Source organism: Phocoena phocoena, chromosome 13 (assembly GCF_963924675.1).
Source record: "Phocoena phocoena chromosome 13, mPhoPho1.1, whole genome shotgun sequence".
Taxonomy (NCBI): Eukaryota; Metazoa; Chordata; class Mammalia; order Artiodactyla; family Phocoenidae; genus Phocoena; species Phocoena phocoena.
Genome location: NC_089231.1, coordinates 81,059,706 through 81,085,114, shown reverse-complemented (window position 1 = coordinate 81,085,114; position 25,409 = coordinate 81,059,706). Strand labels below are relative to the sequence as shown.

Below are 25,409 nucleotides of genomic sequence, written 5' to 3'. Positions count from 1 at the left end.
AACAAGCCTGGGTGACAAATGTACACAGTCAAAATACTACATTGATCCAAATTTCTAGAACCAGACTACTTGTACGGATACAACTGATACTCTTTGGCATAGTAAGAATACTACATACCTCAAACTCCCTTCCAATAGAGTTGTAATAATGTTGTTCCCCCAAATATTCACATGGCTGACTGCTTCTTGTTACTTAGATGTCACCTCCTCAGAGCGGCTTACCCAGACCCACCCATCAAAAGTAGCTCCCCAACTACTATTATATCACTCTGTTTTAGTACTTAAGTAACTAATACTTAGTATATTACAGCACTTAATAACTGAAATTTTGGGCTTCCCTGGTGGTGCAGTGGTTGAGAGTCCGCCTGCTGATGCAGGGGACACGGGTTCATGCCTGGTCCGGGAAGATCCCACGTGCCGCAGAGCGGCTGGGCCCGTGAGCCATGGCCGCTAAGCCTGCGCGTCTGGAGTCTGTGCTCCGCAACGGGAGAGGCTACAACAGTGAGAGGTCCACGTACCGCAAAACAAAAACAAAAACAAAAAAAACCTGAAATTTTGTTTATTACACGTTCCTTTATTTTCTGTCTCTGTCTATCCCTCACCTCCAGAATATATACCTCATGAGAGCAAACACTTCTGTCTCATTCACCACTGAGTGCCCAGGGCTTAAGAACAGAGCCTGGCACAAAGTAAGTACTCTGAATTGTTGAATAAATTAAGTATGTAGTATAATTTATGTGAATTATGACAAATATTGACTAATTCAATTTCTCTTTATAGTACAGAAAAACTACAGCTGTCAAGAGAAAGGACAATTAACTAAAAACTAGAAATCTAATTCCAGTTCTTAAAGTTAACTCAATTAGGTGAGTCATTTTGTTCTTCCCATTTCAGTCTTTTTATTAGAAAGGGAAATTCTATAACTAATACTTATTGAATACTTCCTCACTGAAAAGATGAGTCAAACAAGATGGCAGTAGGGAGCAGGTCATACAACCCAAACCTAGTAAAAAGCTAGAGTTTTTTTTAGCAAACTGAGGGCTGGCAACTCTAAATTCACACAGAACAACCGCCAAATTAATGCAGCCACATAATATCTAGAATCAATGTTTCAAGAACCATCCCCACAAGAACTTATTTCAGTTTGCTGCAAACTCCTTGGGTTCAAATTCTGGCCCTATCACTTCCTAGCTCTGTGACCTTAACCTCATGACTTCAGCTCTTTGTGCCTTAATTTCAAGATCTACAAAATGGTGACAAAAATAGTACGTTCTCAAAAAAATAATAATAATACCTTCTCATTAGGTTGTGAAAATTAAATGATATTCCATATAGACAACTTGGCTTAAGAACAATGCCTGGCACATTATTAACTGCTTAATAATTGTTAGCTAATACAATTACTTTCCTCATATTACAGCACACACTAGAATTGTGCAGCGAGGGTGGGGCAGGGACAACTCTTCAAATGAAGTTTTACTTCGAGGAAGGGATAAGGGGGCTTGGCCATAAAGTCATGCACAATTAGATGTGACCTAGACATACCAAAAGCTCCAGAAGACTCGGATAAAAAGGAATCCTGGGTGCTCAAGTCCAGTGCTGTCCAACAGAACTTTCTATAATGAATTAAAAAAAAAAAAAAGAGTTCTAGGGGCTTCCCTGGTGGCGCAGTGGCTGAGAGTCCTCCTGCCAATGCTGGGGACATGGGTTCGTGCCCCGGTCCGGGAGGATCCCACGTGCCGCAGAGCGGCTGGGCCCTTAAGCCATGGCCGCTGAGCCTGCGCGTCTGGAGCCTGTGCTCCGCAACGGGAGAGGCCACAACAGTGAGAGGCCCGCATACTGCACACACACATACAAAAAAGTTCTATAACCATGTTGCCCAATATGGTAGCCACTAGGCACATGTGGTGGCTGAGCACTTGAAATATGGCTAGTGTGACTGAGGAGCTGATTTTTAAAAAATTTTAATTAACTTAATTCTAAATGTAAATAGCAGGACTTCCCTGGAGGTCCAGTGGTTAAGACTCCATGCTTCCACTGCAGGGGGCACGGGTTGGATCCCTGGGGTGGGGTGGGGGGACTAAGATCCTGCATGCCGTGTGGTGCAGGCAAAAATAAATTAACCAAATTTAAAATGCGGGCCACATTAAAAAAAACTTTTTTAATGTAAATAGCCAGATGTGGATGGATAGTGGCTACCATACTAGATAGTGCAGTTCCAGTCCTCTCTTTGAGCTTCTCCAGAAGTACATGCTATCTACCTTCCAAAGCATCCATCTCCTCTAATACACCAAGAGTGCTTCCTTATAGTGAACTCTACTCTCTCCCCCAATGGTTTTACCCACTGGTCATTAATCTTTCCTAGGGCCTCAAAACATCTTCACTCCCCTTCAAAAGACTACAAGTGGTAATGGGGAAGAGGGGAATAAGGGGAAACAGGATGAATCACTCACTGATAATGGCTGAAAGTGAGTGACAGATACATAGGCTCATTAAACTGTTCTATTTTTATCTATGTTGAAATTTCTATTAAAAAATTCTTATTAAAAAAATTCTCTTTAGCATTTATTTCAAGCTCACTTCGTTTCTTCTCTAACTACAAGGGCTTCCAAACCTGTCTCCCTGCTTTCAATACTTACTTCCTCCAATTCTTCTACCACACTGTGAAGCAAATTTTTCAACCCACAACCATGTTTACAAGCATCTCTGTAATTTGGCACAAACTTCTCCCTGCCTGGAACTTCCTCTTCTCTTCCATGGCCTCATTGGAAACTGCTTATCATTTCTTAAGATCCATCTCAATACTCACCACTTTCTTCACCACCCACCCAAAGCAGTCACTTACTCGCTTCTCAGTACTACCAGTTTATACTACCTGCATCCTGCCCTCCCCCACTACACTCACTGGTTAATTTGGAAGCAGAGATGCTTCATTCATCTTTTAACTATCCCATTCTGATAGCTTCAAACGTTTACTGAATTAATCAACAGTATGCATACAAGCTCAACAAAATGCTAAACTGTGTCTACTAATATAGCATTACCCCAAACCCACCAACAAGCAGTTTTCAGCCTTAATTTGCTCAGGTAGTTTTTACTGATTTTCTTTTTTTTAACTTATTTATTTTTGGCTGCATTGGGTCTTCATTGCTGCGCGCGGGCTTTTCTCTAGTTGTGGCGAGCGGGGGCTACTCTTCATTGCAGTGCACAGGCTTCTCACTGAAGTGGCTCCTCTTGTTGCGGAGCACGGGCTCTAGGTACATGGGCTCCAGTAGTTGTGGCACGTGTGCTCAGTAGTTGTGGCCCATGGGCTCTAGAGCGCAGGCTCAGTAGTTGAGGGGCACAGGCCTAGTTGCTCCACAGCACGTGGAATCTTCCCGGACCAAGGATCGAACCCGTGTCCCCTGCATTAGGCAGGCGGATTCTTAACCACTGCGCCACCAGGGAAGCCCTTTACTGATTTTCAAACATGCTAACAGTAACAGCTGAAAGTTACTGAGCACTTACCACATGCCAAGCATTGATTTAAGCAATTTACACATATAATTCATTTAATCCTCATCACCCCCATTTCACAGAGGAAGAAACTCAAGCACAAGTGAAATAACCTGCTGTAAGCCACTAAGTAAGAAAAGGCCTAGGGTGCTAAATAAATTGTGTGTGACTCTGGACAAGTCATTTAAAGTTCCTGCTCCTGTCCAAAATAAAGAGGATGAGTCATGATGATCTCAAATGCTAGCTTCCAATTCTAAAATTCAGATTTGGGGGAGGAGTATAGGATGCCACATAGAAGGAACACTGTCTTGTGAAAAGAAATAGTAACTTTAGACATTCACCAGAAAATTGTTTGAGGGAAAATGTGAATCTTTTTATTCTTGTAGTTTATAGCAAGCTACTATGAAAAAACATGGAACATGTTCTCAAATAAGAAAGCTAACATATGGGACAAGCTAAGTTCTACCAAGAGTTAATAAAAAGAAAAATAAATGAGAATTAGCTTCATGGAAGATCTGAACTAGATCTTAGAGGATAAGTATGAGGATGTGGAAAAGGAGAATACTGATGGAAGAGCAGGCAGGCAGGCAGTAGAGGCTGAGTTTGATACCTGCAGAGGCAATGAGAAAAGGAGACCATGTTGATTTAAATGGAGGTCATGTTTTGAAGAGTTGATGGAAAACATGACCGGAAAGATAAAATGGGGTTGGCAAATGTCCATGGTCCTGTGGCCTGTTTTTATATGGCTCAGGCCTGTTTTTATATGGCTCAGAGCTAAGAATGCTTTTTACATTTAAAGAGTTGTTTTTTATAAAATAGAAGAATATGCAAAACAAACTACATGTGGCCTGCAAGGCCTAAAATATTTATTATTTGGCTCTTTACAGAAGACATCTGCCAACCCCTGGGTTAGATCATGGAAAGCCTTGAGAGTGAAAAGGACCTTAGGCTTGGGAATAGGATGATTTTTGAGCAGAGGGGTTACCCCAAAAAAGTAGTTTAAATCTAATAGCAAAAGGAAGGCTAGGTTAAACAGGTGGGCACAATTAATGTGTTGCAAAAATTAAGAATAAAATGGGGACTTCCCTGGTGGCCCAGTGGGTGAGACTCTGCACTCCCAATGCAGGGGGACCAGGTACGATCCCTGGTCAGGGAACTAGATCCCACATGCCGCAACTAAGAGTCCACATGCTGCAACTAAGACCCAGCACAGCCAAAACAATAAATAAATAAATATTTTAAAAAAACGAATAAAATGTATGATTGCCTAACATGATTGTTTGGCCCACAGAAATAACTGCAGCATAGCCAGGAACTTCCTTAAAGCCACAAAATATAGGAATCATTTCTTCAACTATTTAATCTCTTCTCTTTGGAGGACTAATGTGTGCTGCATAAGTCTTACTCAGTGTGTTTTTCTAGCCCCAGGGCTATATAGCCTCCAACTTGACTAAGAAAGGGAGAGTGGAGAAGTGGGTTCTAGCACTCTAATTCTCCTACAGAAACATCGTTAAGTGGTGTTGGAATTCTTAGATCAAGCCAAAAATGCCTTCTTAACCTACAATATAGTATGCTACTCCTTAGTTCAAATTAATTTTGCATAACAACTATCTGATAAAATAGGTGCAGAAAACTAGCCACCATTTATAACACTGTTTACAAATTTTAAAATAAAAATCTTAAGCTTTTGGAACCAGATTCATTTATAAATAGAACTGCCAGGATTAAGGCATGGGTAGTGGAAGCCATTTTATGGCTCACAATAATGACTGAATTGTTTTCTTCATTGATTTTTATCTGCTTTTGTTTTGCCATAGAGCTTAACTAGAAGCAGTGGAGCACAGTTACTAAAAAGCAAAAGCTCTGAAGTCTTACAGGGTTAGAATCTCAGCTTCATCACTTCCTAGCCCTTTGACCCCGGGCAAGTTCCTTAATTTCTCTGAAGTGCCATTCCCTCATCTTTAAAATAGATATGGCACTACCAACCTGACAGGCTGGGCTGTTGTAAGGATTAAAGGATATATAAGTAATGCACTTGGCACAGTTCCTGAAACCTAACAGGCACAAAATAAATGGTAACCATCATTATATAAACAGAAAGCTCTCCATAAATTGTTTTCACATCATACATACATATCTAAACTTTTTTCTTCAGAAAAATGGCTTCTACTTGGCTCAGAAATGCTAGTTTTTTCTAACATGTTTTACACAGGAAAAAAGGTGTTAGTAATAAATAAGAATTCTCATTTATTCTCTAACCTTTTAGATTGGGTTAAAACTAACGCAGACTTCCTATATAACATTCACAGACTATGAATAACTAAATTCCTTATCTGTCACAAATGCAAGTTCCTCATTTTCTTTTCCACTTTTCATCCTAAGGAGCCTGTTGACTTACATTCCTTCACCCAGGGAAGCTAGTGACTCAGGTTTCTGGTCAATTAAAGTAAGAAACTAATTGTAACATTCCTTAAATCCATCACCAGTTTTCTTCTGTTCTCACTTGCATACACCTTTCCAGAGATCCTAAATACAACAATAGTAAGTCATTCCATCTCTGCCACTTTCTAGCTGAGTAACGTTAAAACAGGTCACTTATCGTCTCTGGGCCTTAGCTCCCTCATGGGTAAAACGAGATGGGGCAACAGATTACCTAACAGGACTGTGTGATAATCAAATGAGAAAGAATGTATATATATATTATATATATATGTAAAATGTATGTATATGCCCTAGCAGAACAAGCTCATGGTGGGTCCACTCAAATAGAGTTTTCCCTCTCCCTTTCAATTATGACCCTAGTCAGCTTTCACAAGCTTAGACCAGGAGGCTTCTCAAACATACTGATTTCTATGACTAGTGAGTAGCTATCCCAAAAGCACTGAAAGGAATAAGAACCTTAGCAACATACTAGACTACTCTCGTAAGAGGACCTATCTTCTGATAAAGCAGTAAGTTTTCTCCCTTCATCTAAAAGATTTGCCATATTGTGTAAGATAGAAGCATGCTAAGCGTTAGTAATAAGGGGAAGCAAAGGTGTGAACTTTCTGCCCTGTCTCCCCTACTAGTACATAAGCTCCAGGAAGGGAGAGACCTCATCTGGCTTGTTCACCACTGTGTCCCCAGAGCCTGGCAAACAGGAGGTACTCAAAAAGTTTAACTATGGTATGCCTATAAAATAAATGCCATGTTCCATTTGAGATGACAACTTTTCCTTGGCAGGGTAAACTCGTCTGCTTAATAATGAGACCAGTGCTCATGCAGTTAATAAAAAATTTACCACTTACTAAGTATACAAAGTGGTACAAAGCACTCGTCCCTATCCTCAAGATGTTCTAAATCTAGAAGGCAGGCAATGCAAATACAGAAGCTCCTTTACTTTCAAACAAGTTAGACCCCAAATACTGATAGTTTCTCATCACCAAAGATGATAAACAAATGGCAAACAAGCCCATGAAAAGATGTTCAATATCATTAGACATAAGGAAATGCAGATTCAAACCACAATGAAATACCACTGCACAGTCACTAGAACGGCTGAAATTAAAAACTAGCATACTAAGTGTTGCCAAGAAATTAGAGCAATTAGAAATCAGTTACTTTAGCAAAGTTTCGCAATTATTTTTAAATTTAAATAAACATTTGCCATACAACATAGCAATTCCATTTCTAGGTATTTAATCAAGAGAAATGAAATTGTTATGACCACACAAAACCTGTACATCAATATTCACAGCATTATTCATAATAGCCCAAAACTGCTAACAAAAGTGCATCACTTGATAAACAAACACTGTACACGCACACAATGGAATACTACTCAGCAAGAAAAAAAGAAGATACTGTTAACATGCAGTAACATGAATGAATCTCAAAGCATTATGTTACATGAGAGAAGCCAAACACAAAAGGCTGTATACTGTATAATATCATGTACATGACATTCTAGAAAAGACAAAACTATAATGTTAGGAAACAGATCGGTGATTACCAGGTTTGGAGAAAGGGGACTGACTGAAAAGAGGCACAAGGAAAATTTATGGGATGATACTCTGATTGTGGTGGTGATATAAGACTGTACGTTTTTCAAAACTCAAGAACTATACACTAAAAAGGGTGAACTTTACTTTTTGTAAATTATATTTCAATACGTCTAATTAAAATACAATCTATCACAGTAACTGTCTAGCAATTTAAGCTAAATCACGGCACACTGAACAATGAAATTTTTAAAGTTTCCTCTGTAGGATGTGATCCTAAGTCCAAAATGGACAGGAGGAAGTTTGAACGCTTATAGACCCAATATATGAACATTCTATTTGGCATCTTCTCCCAAAAGACAACCTCTTAATAATCTTTTCCAATGTCACTGGAGATTCCTTAGACTCTTTATTCAAAGTACTCTGAACCCGCAGCACTGTTTGTAGGTCTTGACAAAAATTTCAGTAATAGGATTTTAACTACTTTAGCCTTCTCCCAAATTAACACCACTAGCTGCAAACTTCCAAGTTTTTCCATTTCATCCACTAATTCTCCTTATCTTTTGTTGATTATTACTGACTAAATATGCATGGTACTTTTTGCTCTCTGTCCTTCAGAATAATTCGTCCCATCCCAAGCCATCATTTTCCTACTACTTATAATTTTTAAAAATCTCTCATTTCTACCATAATTAAGTTGTTTCTTCTGACTGGCACTATCAGTACTCACTGATGCAGCACTTTTTGAAAATGACAGCTTTAACAACGATAAACTAAACTCAAACACAGTAAACACATACAGAATTTTAAAATGACAAGAATGGTTGACTGCAAAATGACCATAAACCACCCCAAAAAAGGAAAAAACAAAAAAAAGGCCATCTGTCGGTGGGATGAACCCACTTTTGATCTGTGGTGTAGCTCTGCTCCTAATCTCAGAGTTCATCCTGAGAAAGTTTGTAAGTGGAGGAGCTGCTGCACTTAAATGCAAGACACTGTACATTGGAGGGACTTCCCTGGTGGCGCAGTGGTTAAGAATTCTCCTGCCTAATGCAGGGGACACGGGTTCGAGCCCTGGTCCGGGAAGATCCCACATGCCACGGAGCATCTAAGCCAGTATGCCACAACTACTGAGCCTGCGCTCTAGAGCCCGTGAGCCACAACTACTGAGCCCGTGTGCCACAACTACTGAAGCCCACGCACCTAGAGGCCGTGCTCTGCAACAAGAGAAGTCACCGCAATAAGAAGCCCTGCACTGCAACGAAGAACAGCCCCCGCTCACAGCAACTAGAGAAAGCCCGCACGCAGCAATAAAAACCCAACGCAGCCAAAATAAATAATAAATTTATGGGGGAAAAAACACACTGTACATTGAATGCCACAGGAATGATACTTGCCAAAAATCACAGGGGCACAGGAAGAATCTCATTTTCCTAGGGTAAATATGGTGAGGGACTGTGTAAGAAAAGATCTGTGCTAAGCCTTCAAAAACCTATGCTCAAGAGGACAAGATGACTAGATTGACATAATTTGATTTATTCTGGAGAATACAGTATGCACAGTCTGTGGAGCGACTTGACTAAAACTATTCATGAATAGTCTCAATTTGATTCAGCTAGTAATGAAAGCCACTAAAAGTTTCTTAATAGAAACAGTACACAATGAAAGATGTTTGGGGGAGATTTTTTTTTTGCCAGGGGCGGGGTGGAGGGGACGATTTTTATGGCTATAGAGTATATTGGAAGTGTCTAGGCATAAAGAGACCAATCAGAAAGTCTGCTAAGCTACAGTCAGCAAATCCCTCCGGTGCCCATAATAAAGACTCAACCCACCCCCTTCTCTATCTACATCTCTTCTCTAAAGCCAGACGAAATCTCAGAATCCTCCAAACATGAAATCTCAGAAACCTTCAAACAACACAACAATCAATCATAATTACCAGATAAAGTGAAACCTATTTGCCAGCTAGGTTAAAGATTAAGAAAGGATAGTCACAAAGGAAAGGAATGCCTGGTAGAAACAGAGGAACTTCATTTTGGATTCAAGTTCCTAAGTTAAAAGGACTAAAGAGACACTCTTCCACTTAAATGTGACAGAAAACAAAAAATAGCAGAGTAGGGGACTTCCCCAGTGGCGCTGTGGTTAGGAACCTGCCTGCCAATGCAGGGTACATGGTTTCGAGCCCTGGTCCAGGAAGATCCCACATGCCGCAGAACGGCTAGGCCCATGCGCCACAGCTACTGAGCCTGTGCTCTGGAGCCCATGAGACACAACTACTGAGCCTGAATGCCGCAACTACTGCGCCCTCATGCCATAACTACTGAAGCCCGAGTGCCTAGAGCCCGTGCTCCACAACAAGAGAACCACTGCAGTAAGAAGACCGCGCACTGCAACTAGGAGTGTCCCCAGCTCACCGCAACTACAGAAAGCCCGCATGCAGCAATGAAGAGCCAACACAGCCAAAAATAAATAATAAATAAATAAAATTTTAAAAAAATAGCAGAGTAGACCATTTGCTAATTGAAATACTTAGAAAATTTTTTTCTGAACAGGTGGATCTTTTCTTAGATAGCTAAATGAGTATCAAATTTTGAAAATAAGTCTTAAGAAACATATTACAAAGAAGAGGGAACAAGATTCCAAAGCCAGCTATGCAGCCAACGATGATGGGAGAACTTTGGCAAATAATCTCTGTGGCCTTAGTTTCCTCATCAGTAAAGAGAATGAGAAGTAAATACTCACCAGAGCCACCTCCAACTCCAGATCTGTATAATTCTAAAACACTGAGGGAATTCCCTGGCGGTCCAGTGGTTATGACTGCGTGCTTTCACTGCCAAGGGCCCAGGCTCGATTCCTGGTCAGAGAACTAACATCCTGCAAGCCGCGTGGCGTGCCAAAACAAATAAAATACTCAGAGCTTAATATGTGTCAAGAATGACATGTAATAAAAATTTAGTATCTCACTTTTTAAAGAAGGTATTATTTCCCCCTTTTAATAAGTACAGAAACTGAGCCTGAGAGTAACTTGCCCATTCATTCACTCAAACATCTGACCACTTACTAAGTGCCAAGCACTGTTCCAGGAGACTTGGATACAATAGTGAACAAAATGAAGTTCCTGCCCTCACAGAGCTTAAATTTTAGTCACCAGGGGGTGAATCCCAATCCTAGCCCAGACTGGGGTTACCAGATAAAGGATACCCAGTCAAATTTGAAATTCAGATAAATAATAATTTTGTTCCATGCAATTTGGGACCTATTTATACCAAAAAATCAGTCGTCGTTTATCAGAAATGCAAGTTGGGGAGAGGGGGGAATAAATTATGAGTTTGCAAGTTTTAACCTATATACACTATTATATATAAAATAGATAACCAAAAAGGACCAACTGTACAGCACAGGGAACTATACTCAATATTCTGTAATAACCTATAAGGGAAAAGAATGTGAAAAAGAATATATACGTCTGAATCACTGTGCCATACACCCGAAATTAACACAACATTGTAAATCAACTATACTTAAAAAATAAAATAAAAAAAATTCAAGTTTAACTGGGCATCCTGTATTTTTATTTGCTAAATCTGGCAACCCTAGAGTAGGAAAAAACCCCAAAACCCTTCCTCAATCCTTTTACTGCATCTCGGTGCCTCTAAATCAGTGACTTTGACTACACCAATGAAAAATTACAGTTTAAATTGCAACACAGTATATATACATTACAGAAGTTCCTTAAAACAATTCTTACCCTTAAAATGCAATGCACTGTAATATCTTCTATTTTTTTCATTTTTTCTAAAAATGCTTGTCATGACCCACTAAAGTGATTTTACAGTCTACTAAGGGGTCATCACCTAACCTTTGAGAAATTACTTCTTTGAAAGATATGAAAAACAATTTAACCTTGTCTTATGAGTCACCATTATGAGCACATCAATTAAACATATTATGCCATAAAATAGTAATGCCTCTGGGGTCTACTAAGGCATGGAGCTATACACTTATAGCCCTTGATGGTAAACTTTTGAGCTCTTGTGTGTTTTTTTATAATTTTCCCATCTCTTAACCTTCTATCATACTATTATTACTTCTCATCGCTACCAGTGTGTTTGCCCCTAAAAGTTTTACCTACTTGCTGGCAATCTGTAAATCAAAAAAGCAAGCTAAGCAGAATCACATATAAAGTGAAAAAGGCCCCAAAGCGCTCACCTTTCTGTAATCTGCACAAGCTTCAACCTTAAGTTTTTTCTCTACCTGATTTTCAAATGTGTTTCAGGATTGAAAAAGAGGTAACTACACAAGGTCCACAAGAAATGTTTATGAGTCCCAAAAGAAGAATGCACGATTTGATTCAAAACCAGCCTTTTCTTTCTTTAAAACTAAAACTGGGACTTCCCTTGTGGTCCAGTGGCTAAGACTCCGCACTCCCAGTGCTGGGGGCCCAGGTTCCATCCCTGGTCAGGGAACTAGATCCCACATGCATGTCGCAACTAAAGATCCCATATGCCACAATGAAGATCCCGCGTGCCACAACTAAGACCCAGCAGAGCCAAATAAGTAAATAAACTTTTAAAAATAAATAAATAAAATTTAAAAATAAATAAAAATAAAACTATAATCAAGATACTCTATTTACAACAATTATTGCTAAGAGTATCTTTTAACATATGACTTATAAAAAGCAATATGAACATAAAGTGGCAATCAAAAATATTTGACATTGACAACCTGTTAAAGTCTCTCAAGGTAATACTTTCAAGAGGACAACATTCTAAAGTTCTGAAACTTTTTTTTTTTTTTGCGATACGTGGGCCTCTCACTGTTGCGGCCTCTCCCGTTGCGGAGCACAGGCTCCGGACGCGCAGGCTCAGCAGCCATGGCTCATGGGCCTAGCCGCTCCGCGGCATGTGGGATCTTCCCGGACCGGGGCACGAACCCGTGTCCCCTGCATCGGCAGGCGGACTCTCAACCACTGCGCCACCAGGGAAGCCCCCAGTTCAGAAACTCTTAATAAAAATAAGCCACATACCACAAACTGGTGAGAATTACAAAGACTCCATTACAGCATGCCATTTTATCCAGTTCCCAAAATGCATTTAGCTACTAATCATGGCATGAAATTGTTATTGTATGGCCACTTGACTAAATTTCAAGGCTTAAAGTACAAGCAATCTACATAAGTATTATTTTAAATTAAAGGGAATTTCAAATTTTCACATGAATACAACTGCAAATAATTTTTAGCAAATAAAACCTAAGGTCAATAGTTGTGGCAAATTTTCATAAACCCCCCAGATCCACAATACTAAACAATTACAACTAACAAAACCAAGGACTTCACATTTAAGTAGATTTCACACCACATATGTACAAAATTATATATATATATTTTAAAAGGAACTAGACCTTCTGTTTTATCCAGCCGAACTCAAGGTTACAAAAGCTATCCTGAAGGGCAAGGACTGTCTGTGGCTATGTCTTCTTTAAAATACAAAGCATGATCTATTTATTTGTTTATTTATTTGGCTGCACTGGGTTTTAGTTGCCATGCGCACATGGGACCTAGTTCCCTGACCAGGGATCGAACCCGGGCACCAGGCATTGGGAGCTCGGGGCCTTAGCCACTGGACTACCAGGGAAGTCCCACACAGTACGATCTTGTTTATCTCTGCGTTTATTTAATGGGAAGGATGTAACAAAATTCTACAAATACGTTGCTTTGAGCAAATCCCCTCACCTCTCAAAGCTTAAAATTTTTTCCCTTCTATTTTAAGACTTTGTTATTTTCTTATGCTCTAAAATTCTACAGTTTTAGGGAAAAAATAAATCTTTAAAAAGAAAATATATACTCTTGAATCCAAAACAGTAGGCACCATATGATCTCATTTTCAGAGTCTGAAAAATTGTTCACCAAATTTCTAACAGTGTTACCTCAAAGGAAAGACTGTGGGAGATTTTAATTTTAAAGTAGTTTGGGCTTTTTAAAAAAATTCTGTGCACTCTTCTACATTAAATATTTAAAGCGTACTATTTTTCAAATTATAAAAGACAGAACTTTCAAATACAAATGAGGTAATACTTATACAAAGACTTTCTCAATTTATTAATCTGAAGAAAGAATCTGTTTTGGACACTGGTTTAAGTACAGCTCTTATCACTATTATAAGATAAGCAGTGTGGACCACATTCTGTACATGTCTGTATGCCCCAAAGTGTTAAATTTCACACACACACACACATATATAAAAGAAATTAGTTTTGAGTAGAAAAGTATACTTTAAAGATATAAAAAAACACATTAAGATATAGGTCAGGGGCTTCCCTGGTGGCGCAGTGGTTGAGAATCTGCCTGCTAATGCAGGGGACACGGGTTTGAGCCCTGGTCTGGGAAGATCCCACATGCCACGGAGCAACTATGCCCGTGAGCCACAACTGCTGAGCCTGCGCGTCTGGAGCCTGTGCTCCGCAACAAGAGAGGCCGCGATAATGAGAGGCCCGCGCACCGCGATGAAGAGTGGCCCCTGCTTGCCACAACTAGAGAAAGCCCTCGCACAGAAACGAAGACCCAACACAGCAAAAACAAATAAATTAAACTCCTACCCCCAACATCTTCTAAAAAAAAAAAAAAAATCTGCCTAAGATATAGGCCAACCTGTTTCTAATCATGAGTAATGTTAGTAAAGTTATGGGATCAAAAGTGTCTACATTACAAATTCTAGATTTACGTGCTACAATCTTTCAAAAGCTTGATACCAGCTTCATATTCACTGATGAGTAAATTTTCTGACAAACACTCCCTCCCCGCTTTTTTTTTAAAGACTAGTCCTTTGTTTTATTAATTAATTTATTTTTTAATAAATAAATAAAAAGCACAGGCTCCAGACGCGCAGGCTCAGCAGTTGTGGCTCACGGGCCTAGTTGCTCCGCGGCATGTGGGAGCCTCCCAGACCAGGGCTCGAACCCGTGTCCCCTGCATTAGCAGGCAGATTCTCAACCACTGCACCATGAGGGAAGCCCCCCCCCCTTTTTTCCCCTTTTGGCCACCCCGCAGCATGCGGGATTCTAGTGCCCCAACCAGGGATAGAACTCGTGCCCCCTGCGCTGGAAGCACAGTCTTGGCCACTGGACTGCTAGGGAAGTCCCAACACATCCTTATTTTTGAAATCTAACATCTAAGGAGGTAAAAAGACCTCAAGAGGAAAGAGCAATCTACTTTTATTTTAATGACACTCTTGCTAAAATATATGGACCTCTTAAATCTTGGTATGGTTAACACTCACAGATGACCCAGATAGGCTAAAAAAAAAAAAAAAAGGCAAGTACTTTCAATTAAAAAAATACAATAGCAGGTAGGCCTGTTAGTAAACTGTATCTCCACTGAAGTCACAATCATTTGAAATAGCTACAAAGAGAGAGTTTTGTTTAGGCTTAACTCTTTAAAATGATATCAAAATATTATTATTATCTAGCCAAAATAGAAAATTACAATTCTAGGGAAAAAATCTTATAAAAACTTAAAATCCTTTTCAAGGTAAACACTTTGCAATGGTGAAAATAAGTACTAACACCGCTGTATCTATTTAGACAAAAAACTCCTTAAAGCTGAAACATATGGCTATTAAATAGCTATAGTTAACATCCCCTGTGTAAAAGTATAGAAACACAGAAAATGCAATTTTACATTTAACCAAAAAAGAAACACCATGACTGATACCATGCAACGCGTTGACTTTTCAAAATGCAAAATCTTTAAGCAACTATAGGCTTACTTTTACCTTTGTCAAAGATAAGCTATTTGTTGTAGGTTTTTGCCCAATCTTAAACAGCGCATTTTTGCTGTACACCTGAAACTAACACAACATTGTAAATCAACTATATTCCAATAAAATTTTTTTAAGTATATTTTCTTTAGGTACTTGGGATGAAAATTAAACTGATTAGGTAAAATTAAAAAGCCCAATAGAAACACAAAAAGGTACCTCTTAACAGCCATCTACAGTTTACCTGTGGATTAATTTGTTAATTAATCCACATAAAAGAATGAATTAGCAAGGGATGATGCAGTTCAAACCTTATAAATTACAACTGGGGCCATATGATTAATTAATTTAGGTTAAAAGCAAATGGCTAACTACCTCACGTTCAAAACTTTGCTCAAATGTTACCTCTTCAAGAGGCCTCCACTAACCCATTTAAAACTGCAACCCACTCCCTTCCCCCACACTCCCATATCATATCTTTAATCTGCTCTCCTCTAATCCTATGGCTCTTAACTAATATATACAGTTTGCTAATTTAAAGTCTCATTTATTGTCTGGTTCCTCACACCTAAATGTAAACGACTGGAGGGCAGCTATCTTTCCTTTTATTCATTAATATATCCCAAGCACCTACCTCTCCATTGTACACAGATTTTCAATACATTCATGTATTGAATGAATGTAGTTTTTTTAGGCTCTTCTATAAGAAACTTAATTTAAAGAGACAAAAATCTCACCAATATTTAAATGGAAGCATGATGAACAACTACAATGAACTGCAGCATAATTTCTAAGTTGCAATGCCTTAAGAGAAAGAAGCAGTGAAAGTACTAAGCTGAAAATTATTAAGAAAGTTTTCATTCACACTTAATCCTGCATCCAAAGAAATTCTAATACTGTATTATTTTAGGGTCTGGAATACAGTAATAGGATTATAAACCTGTATCTACATCTATCTATCTATCATACATATATATATTTTAACAGGGAAGGGAACATGGAAAAGAAAGAGATACGGCTTAACCAGTGATAATTCCCAATAGTGCTATGAAATTACAAAAAAAGGTACTAAAAAATAATTTGATCTTATACTAGCAGCTAATAAAAAACACTTTTAGATGAACGAGGAAGGTTAACCAAAAACAAAGTTTCAGAATAAGTTCCTCAGGATTGTCATTCCTCTACGTAGCAGAAGTATCAGCACAATAGATATACCATGTATCCTCATTAATATTAACAGTTACAATTTTCAAACCACCTTCACATTCATTAATTAAATCCTCAGAGAAACCGAAGTGAAAGATAAACAGGTAACTAATAAAAGCACTTAATTATGTATGCACTCGACAGTAAATGCAACTTTTCCCTTCAAAATCCCCCAAAGTGTTCGACAAACTACAAAAAACCGTTCCATAAAAGAACCACCTTCTGGGCTTCCCTGGTGGCGCAGTGGTTGAGAGTCTGCCTGCCGATGTAGGGGACGCGGGTTCGTGTCCTGGTCCGGGAAGATCCCACATGCCGCAGAGCGGCTGGGCCTGTGAGCCATGGCCGCTGGGCCTGCGTGTCCCGAGCCTGTGCTCCGCAACGGGAGAGGCCACAACAGTAAGAGGCCCACGTACCACAAAAAAAAAAAACCACCTTTTCAGCACTGGAAACTAACACAAGTCTCCTGAAGAGTATTATGGCACAGCTAGCAAGAGCCATAAAAAACTTGAAGACCTCTGACCTAGTAAAACCACTCCTGGGAACTTTCTCTAAGGAAATAATTAGACTGAAGCAAAAAGCTCTTAGTATAAAGATGTTTACTGCACCACCATCTATAATAGCAAAAATGTGGAAACCCAAATCCCCACAATAGAATGGTTAAGCAGAAACTTTAAAAAGAAAATTTACAATGCAGTGCTAAGAAGAAAAAAGCTGAACACAAAATAACATACACAATCACTAAAACCACATAAAAATCAAAGCGGCAAAATTAAGAATTGGATTAAGGTAAAATTACGTTCACACTTTAACACTGTGTTTACATTAATCTAAGAGAAAACAGCCACCTTCTAAAGCGTATGACAATTAAAGACAATAAATTTTTGAAAGCCATGAAAATCCACTGTTTACAACAAAAAAATTCGAATAGGAAATGCTGTATTATTTAAAGCAGACATGTGAGTTTCTAGACTTTCAAGAATATTTTGCTGTCTATAAACATGGCAAACTCAATGCTGCATTTTTTTTAATTCACCTTTGGTCTCAGAAACACATTTGAACTGCTGATACACACAAGCATACGTGAAGAAACTCTAGAAACTGTAACTGGTTTACAAAGAACCCAGTAACAGTGATTCAAAATGGAAAGGAATTCCACAAGTACATTAACTAAAGAACGTGTACAAGAACAAAATTTCACATTATATGAATCCAATACATTAAATGAAACTTCACATATTCATCAAAAAGAATAAGGGCTACATACAATTTATGACTCAAAGAAAAGAACTTAAAGCAAGCAAGAATCTAAATTAATCTTAAATGTTTGTGAAGTCTCAAGAAACAAAAAAGATCTGTGGTATTAAAACATTCCAAATATTTTTGATCACTCAAGCCACTCTGAACAAATTCTCTAATTTTTAAGCCTAAGGAAAACTGATGCAATCTAAAAACCTTAGTTTTCATTTTTAATTATTTAAACAAGTTGAATATATCTGCCAGATTTCTATCTGATCCCAAAAAGGAAAAAACAGTGCATCCTTCTTTATAAAAATTATACTTAAATTTTTTTTTTACTATGGATGCCACTGGAAAACGGGAACTGAAGTTACAGAATTGTATGTGGACAGAGCTGAGAAAATAAGCACTTCATTTTAACTAGTTTTGATAGGTAGCAACTGTAGATGCTTCAAAGGCGAAACTGGGAGTGGGGGGCGGGAGTGGGGGGCGGGAGTGGGTGGGTAGGGTAGAAGTCAAGAAAAATCCAGTGTTCCTGACTGTCCCACACTGAAGGCAGAACTCCTTAAAAAACCAGCTCTGGGGCCTTCCTGGTGGCCTAGTGGTTAAGAATCTCCCTGCCAATGCAGGGGACACGGATTCGAGCCCTGGTCAGGGAACTAAGATGCCACATGCCGCGGAGCAACTAAGCCCGTGCGCCACAACTACTGAGCCTGCGCTCTAGAGCCCGCGCGCGTGCCACAACTACTGAAGCCCGTGCGCCTAAAGCCCGTGCCCCGCAACAAGCCACCGCAATGGGAAGCCCGACACCGCAAGGAAGAGTAGCTCCCGCTCACCGCAACTAGAGAAAGCCCGCGCCTGCGCGCTGCAAAAATAAAATTTTTAAATTTATTAAAAAAAAATCAGCTCTGAATCATCTTGATGGATAAGTTATCCTGCCATAAATGATAATTCTTTGGAAATGGATTACTAAAAACCTGTTTTCAAAAAGAAAACTGAAAAAAAATGAAGAAAAAGAGAAAACTCTGCGTCAAAAAATACCCTTATCCCACCACCTGCTAAAGCCAGGAGGTCTACTTGAGGACTCTCATCACCGAGCCTGCCAACCCCGTCTAGGCCTAAGGGGAGGCACGGTAGTGCCGGTAACACGGATGGGCTCGGGACACAGGGGACGTGGACTGGCCTGCCCTTGGTGATCTCTGGCGGAAATCCCCAAGTTAAGGGCACTGGCCACAATGGAACGCAATCTATTGACATTTGCTGCCCCGTCTGAACACTAAGCATTTTCTTAGTTCGTGAAATGCGAACTGACAACCCCCCCCCCCCCCCCCCCCCGCCACGCACCCGGCACCAGGCCTACAGAGCCAGACCCGGTCGGCTGAGGCGACGTGAGCTCCCAGTCTGTACCACAAACCTGGGTCAAAGTGAAGTGGGGAAAGCGACGCAAGTAAACACCGCATTTCTGCCTTCCGGAACCCCACCGTGCCTCCTGCTGACATCCCTCTCCTCTGGAAATTTATAAATCGGGGCAAGGACTGGGAAAAAACACACAGCGTGCCCGCCCCCTGCCGCCAACGCCCGCTACGTCCCCGGTCCGGCCTGAGCTGCAGCGCCTGCGGCCGGCCTTCGCCCACCACTATGCAAAGGCGCCTTCTCCTCTGCGGCCTCGGAACAGCAATGCGGCTCGACCGCCACCCGCGCCAGAGAGGCCTTGCGGGGGAAGGAGGGAGGCCGGGAGGGGGTCGGGCACTCTCCCATCCCTTCCGCACGTGGGGGAGGGCGGAACGCTGCGGGAAACTGCACAGATCCCCACGATTCCCGCGGAGCTCTGGAGCCCCCGCCGCCGCCTAAGACTTAAATGGGAAGGGCTGCGGGGGTCACTGCCCACCCACCTCCACCCGGTCCTTCGATCTCTCCCTGGGCAGAGAAGGGCGTGGGTAAGGAGACTGCACAGACCCTCATGACTCCAGCTGAGGCTGTGGCTGCCCCTTTAACAGGCGGGGGGGGGAGGGGGGGGAGACACTGCCCTAACTTTCCCCCCCTCCCTCGTTATTCCCAAACGGGGGAGTTGGCAAGTTTCGGGACAAAACCTAAACCTAAAGACCCTTCCACGTTAATATTTAAAGGAGGTGGGAGCGCTGCCCAAGCATCCCCCTCACAGGGGGCAGAGGAGCCTTAAAAAACGTGATCGAGGGCTGACAATCGCCGAGACCTGTGAAGCCTCCCGAACACTTAAACGGAGAGGGGGAGGCTGCCGAGTCCTTCCATCTTGACCGTTTGAGAGAGGGGGTGGGGATGTTGCAGGAGGATGGACACCGCCTGACATTCCCAGAGGGATTCCGCGGCGCCCCCTCACCCTACCGCACCAGGGTCTAGACGGGAGCGCCACCCCCACTGAAGGCCCCCAGCCCACCCCACCCCGCCCCCCCAGCCCAGGCAGTCACGGGGCGGGGACCGCGGTGCGGGCCGCGGGGGAGGGGACGCAAGGCCCGGGCTGGTCGAGGCCCCTAAGCGTAGGGGGCAGGGGCGCGACACCCACCTGCCCAGGCCCGGCCGCCCGCCGCCTGCGCTCGCCGCCGCCACCGAGGAGGAGGAGGAGGAGGAGGAGGAGGAAGCCGAGGACGACGAGACTGAGGAAGAGGACGGCGACGGCGCGGCGGCGGGCGACGTGAGAAGGCCGCCGCCGCCGCCGCCAGGCTTGCGGGCATTGGCGGCCGCGGGTTGCTGCTGCTGCTGCTGCTGCTGCTGTGGGGCTTCAGCGACATGGTGAGGGGCCCATACACCGGCCCGCACGCCGGGCGGGGACAGCCGGGAGCCGGGCGCGCCGAAGAGACGCCGGAGCGCGGCGGGGACGCGCGGGCGCCGAGCGGGGAGGCGCGGGTCGGCGCGGCGGGGGGGGCACCCGGGCCGGCGAGGGGGAGAAGGAGGACGACGAAGGGGCGGGGAGGCCCGCCGAAACCGAGGAGCCGCCGGGAGCCGGGCCGGGGCGCGCCACCGCCGTTGCCGTTGCTACCAAAACAGTCTGAGGCGCAGGGAGGCGAGCGTTGCCCGGAGGGAGGGGGGCCGGGGCCGGGCGGGGGAGGGGCGGCGGAGGGATACGGTGTCGGAGCCCCGCCGCTGCCGCTGCCGCCGCCCCGCCGCGCCGGCCGCGGGAGCGAGCGCCGCCCGGGCCACCTAGCCGCGGCGAAGCGACGAGGCTCGATGGCCGCCGCGGGGCCCCGAGGAGCTGCGGCCGCCGAGCGCATCGGGGGTCGGGCACACAGAGGTGCCGCGTGGCGACGCCGGGTGGGCGCGGAGGTGCGGAATGGGGACTCTTTACCGGAAGTCGGAAGGGTCGGGCGGAAGCAGAACGTGAGGCGGCACCGGGGCAGGGAGGGACACGTGAGGAGCGGGCGCCGCGCAGAGCCGCGTTCGCTGGGGTCGGTTGAGGGCCCGGCGCCGGCCGGCCCTGCCCGGATCCGCCCTCTTCGAGGCGGGTCTGCCCTTCGGAGAGGGAGTGTCTATGTTCGCCTGCAGGGCCGGCCTAGTGTAGAGATCCCAAACGCAGTGGTTCTGGGCGCCCCTCACCCGCGCAGCGTTCACCGTTCTTAGGCTGCTAGGGGAATCCGTGTTTGCCCCACCTGATGCAACTTCGAAAATGGACTGCAAGTGTCTTCAGGGCGGAGACTGTCTTGCTACATATAAAGCACCTGGAACACAAGCCTCCCATAGTTTTCTTTATATCCCCGGCACCTGGCACACAGTAGGCTCTCACTGTGTCAGCCGGGTGTCAAAGACAGTCCGTCCTGTCTTCCCTTGCCAAGACCAACAGGGTATAGGAATCGAACAACCTCCCGGGGCCACCCACATCTGATTACCTTTTCCCCGCTTTTCCAACCCCGGCACCACTGACCAGAAAACTCTTTTGGGTATCTGACCTTCATTTGAACCCATGTTCCTTCACTTTGAACTTCTTTTTCCTCCTTCATGAGACTCAAAAAGAAGTGTACATGATTGGTAGAACTATTGGTAATGGAGTTTCCTTCGGTGGAGACAGATCTCACAAGAATGTGCGAACTTTAGACCTTGACCCCTTTAGAAGTTTTACTTTAACTTAGCTTGGTAGCCAGCACAGTAATCCGTGTTTCTTTTCTTTCTTTCTTTTTCTTTTTCTACTGTGTTGCAATTAAATTGGAAGCGGTTAGGTAACTTTTGTTTCCCTTGGTGAAGAATCTAGTTTTTTAAAAAGTGAAATTACTTCAGGAAATGATAGGGAGGAAACACCAACATGTACCTCAGTCTCCCAGAACTATCAAATAAAGGTAAAGACATAGAGAAACTTAGAAAATGATTAAGCCATGAGCCTCCAGTAGCCAAATTGAAAATCTCCTAGATAGTTGGGCAAAAATGATTATCATATTCTGCAAACAGTTGAAAAGTGGGATATCAACTTTATCTTCCATCTGAGGTAGAAAGGAGGCTGAGGAGAGAAAGAGCATTCTTTTAAGCCAACAGTTGCAAACTCCTTGAAAAATTAACCCAAAGGAAACTGAGACTAAAAAACTGGATGAGGAAAAAAAAAAAAAAAATAGAAGGACCATAATAGAAATACAATCAACTTTCTCTCGTTTAATGATTTGACAGTTAGCCATATCTGGGACCAAGGTCCCAAAATTCAATGCTAGGACCAAATTCCACAGATAGAAGGGAAAAAGAAAGTGGAATAAGAAGACCTGAAGCTGACATAGCTAAACTTGATTTCAATTATGCTGAGAAAGCTGAAGTTTTCACCTATTATTATTGAAACTATATTTTAACAGCTTTATTGAAATATATCTTACATACTATGAAATTCACCCATTTTGTGTACAATTCAGTGATTCTCCGTAAATTTGCACAGTTGTGCAACCATCACAACTAATTTCAGAACATCTCCATCACCCCAAAAGAATCATTTTTACCCATTTGCAGTTACTCCCAGAACATCCTCAGCCCCAGCAGCCACTAATCTACCTGTCTCAGTGGATTTATCTGCTGTATACATTTCCTATAAATGGGATTTTACAGTGTGTTCTTTGCCTTCTTTCACTTGACATGTTTTTCAGGTTTATCCATGTCATAGCATGTATCACGGTTTCATTCCTTATTATCACTGAATAGTATTCCATTGTATGGATATACTCAGATTCAACCAACCATGGATCGAAACAGAAATTTTTTTTAAAGTTTTATTTTATTTTTGGCTGCGTTGGGTCTTTGCTGCTGCACGCGGGCTTTCTCTAGTTGCGGTGAGAGGGGGCTACTCTTCGTTGCGATGCGCAGGTTTCTCATTGCGGTGGCTTCTCTTGTTGCAGAGCACGGGCTCTAGGTGCGCAGGCTCAGTAGTTGTGGCGCACGGGCTTAGTTGTTCCGCGGCATGTGGGATCTTCCCGGACCAGGGCTCGACCCTGTGTCCCCTGCATTGGCAGAGGATTCTTAACCACTGTGCCACCAGGGAAGCCCCCCCGCCCAAATTTTTTTTCTGACAGGTTTTTTTGGTTTGTTTTTGTCTTTTGTTTGTTTTGGCCATGCTGTGCGGCTTGTTGGATCTTAGTTCTCCCACCAGGGATCGAACCCAGGCCCCTGGCAGTGGAAGTGCTGAGTCCTAACCACTGGACCGCCGGGGAGTTTCCCCCCCAAAAATTTTAATTCCCAAAAGTTCCAAAAAGCAAAACTTGAATTGGCTAAGCTCTGGCAACTATTTATATAGCATTTACGTTGTATTAGTTATTATAAGTAATCTAGAGGTGATTTAAAGTATACGGGAGAATGTATATAGGTTATGTGCAAATACTACACCATTTTATACAGAGAACTTGAGCATACTCGGATTTTGGTATCCATGGGGTTCCTGGAACCAATTCCCTGAGGATACTGAGGGATGACTATACCACATTTTGTGTATCTACTCACCAGTTGGTGGACATTTTGATTGTTTCAAGTTTTGGGCTATTATGAATAATACTGCTATGAACATTTGTAAATATATGTCTTCATGTAGACATATGTTTTTATTTCTCTTGAGCAGATGCCTAGTAATGGAATGTTGGGTGATATGGTAAATTTAAATTTAACTTTTTAAAGATGCTGTCAAACTCTTTTCCAAAGTGACTGTGCCATTTCATAATTCATCCACACCTGGAATTTTTGAGAGTTTATCATTAAAATTTGATTTCTCAGGAGTTCCCTGGTGGCCTAGTGGTTAGGATTCTGGGCTTTCACTGCCATGCCCGGGTGCAATCCCTGGTCAGGGAACTGAGATCCCACAAGCTATGCGACGTGGCCAAAAAAAAAAAAAATTTTTTTTTGATTTCTGTTTTTATTTTAAAATAGAAACCAAGGGAACCTCTACTGTTGATTCTATTCTATACAGCCCCCTTTTTTTCTTTGTGGAAGGAGGATCACCACCCAAAATGAAGTAATATCACTTATTGCAAACCCTTCATCTGAATTCTGGATCTCTGAAGACATGGTTAACAACAACTGTGATGTCAGAGGGCTTTAGCTTTAGATGAAAATGCCAGGATAATGCACCGTAAGACAGAATGGTGTATGGGAATTCCCTGGCAGTCCAGTGGTTAGGACTCAGAGCTTCCACTTCTGGGGGCCTGGGTTTGATCCCTGGTCGGGGAAACTAATCCAGCCCCCTCCAAAAAAAAGACAAAATAGTGTGGAAGGCAGCCGTTAAAGTGACCCCCTATGATCCTGTTGTCCTGGTGTTCAGACCCTGTGAAATCCCCTCCACTTGAATATGAGCAAGACCTAGTGGCTTCCTTCTAACGAAAAGTTCGAAAAAATTATGGGTTTTCACTCCAAAATTAGGTTACAAAAACTGTGCCTTTTGTATTGGATTGCACATTCTCACTTGCTTTGAAGAAGGCTAGCTGCCATGTTGTGAGCTGCCCTATGGAGAGGCCTACATGGCAAGGAACTGATGTCTCCAACCACAGTGAGAACCTGATGGACACCAACAAGCCATGTGAGTGAGCTTGGAAGAGGATCATCCTCCAATCAAGCCTTGATATGACTCTAGCCCTGGTCAATGTACCTTATTAGGCTTTCTTAGAAACCCCGTGCCTGAGACACTCAGCTAAACTGTACCAGACTCCTAACTCTTGTTGTTTAAGTCATTAAGTTTTGCAATAATTTGTTATGCAGCAATAGATAACATGGGCTTCCCCGGTGGTGCAGGGGTTGAGAATCTGCCTGCCAGTGCAGGGGACACGGGTTCGAGCCCTGGTCTGGGAAGATCCCACATGCCACGGAGTAACTGGGCCCGTAAGCCACAAGTACTGAGCCTGCGCATCTGGGGCCTGTGCTCCGCAGCAAGAGAGGCCGCGACAGTGAGAGGCCCGCGCACCGCGATGAAGAGTGGCCCCCGCTCGCCGCAACTAGAGAAAGCCCTCGCACAGAAACGAAGACCCAACACAGCCATAAATAAATAAATAAATAGATAGATAACTAATACACACAACCCCCAAAAAAGTGCATTTCCTATGATTTCTGTGTGCATTCAGAATTCTTTAAAGACAAATGCTGAAGTCAGGAACTAACACTGTATCCAATAGAAGTTGAATTTTTGAATGCTTCCCCCACCCCAGATGATTTTCAGGTAGCCATTTAAACAAAACCAACAAGTGTCATTGGGGAGTTGTCATTGAAGACAGTGAAGAACATTGTTCTGAAAGAGTTCAGATATAGAAAAGTATTGCTT

The 25,409-nt window shown here is 42.7% G+C and overlaps 1 protein-coding gene across 2 annotated transcripts in view; it reads right to left on the bottom strand.

Moving 5' to 3' along the window:
- Window positions 1–20,922, bottom strand: part of ATXN2 (ataxin 2) — a 123,209-nt gene extending 102,287 nt beyond the window's left edge. For both annotated transcript variants that reach the window (XM_065889286.1, XM_065889287.1), the window contains exon 1: window positions 20,217–20,922. The gene's annotated coding sequence lies outside the window, so the exon portion shown is untranslated. The remainder of the gene's footprint in view (window positions 1–20,216) is intronic.
- Between the last annotated feature and the right edge of the window lie 4,487 nt (window positions 20,923–25,409).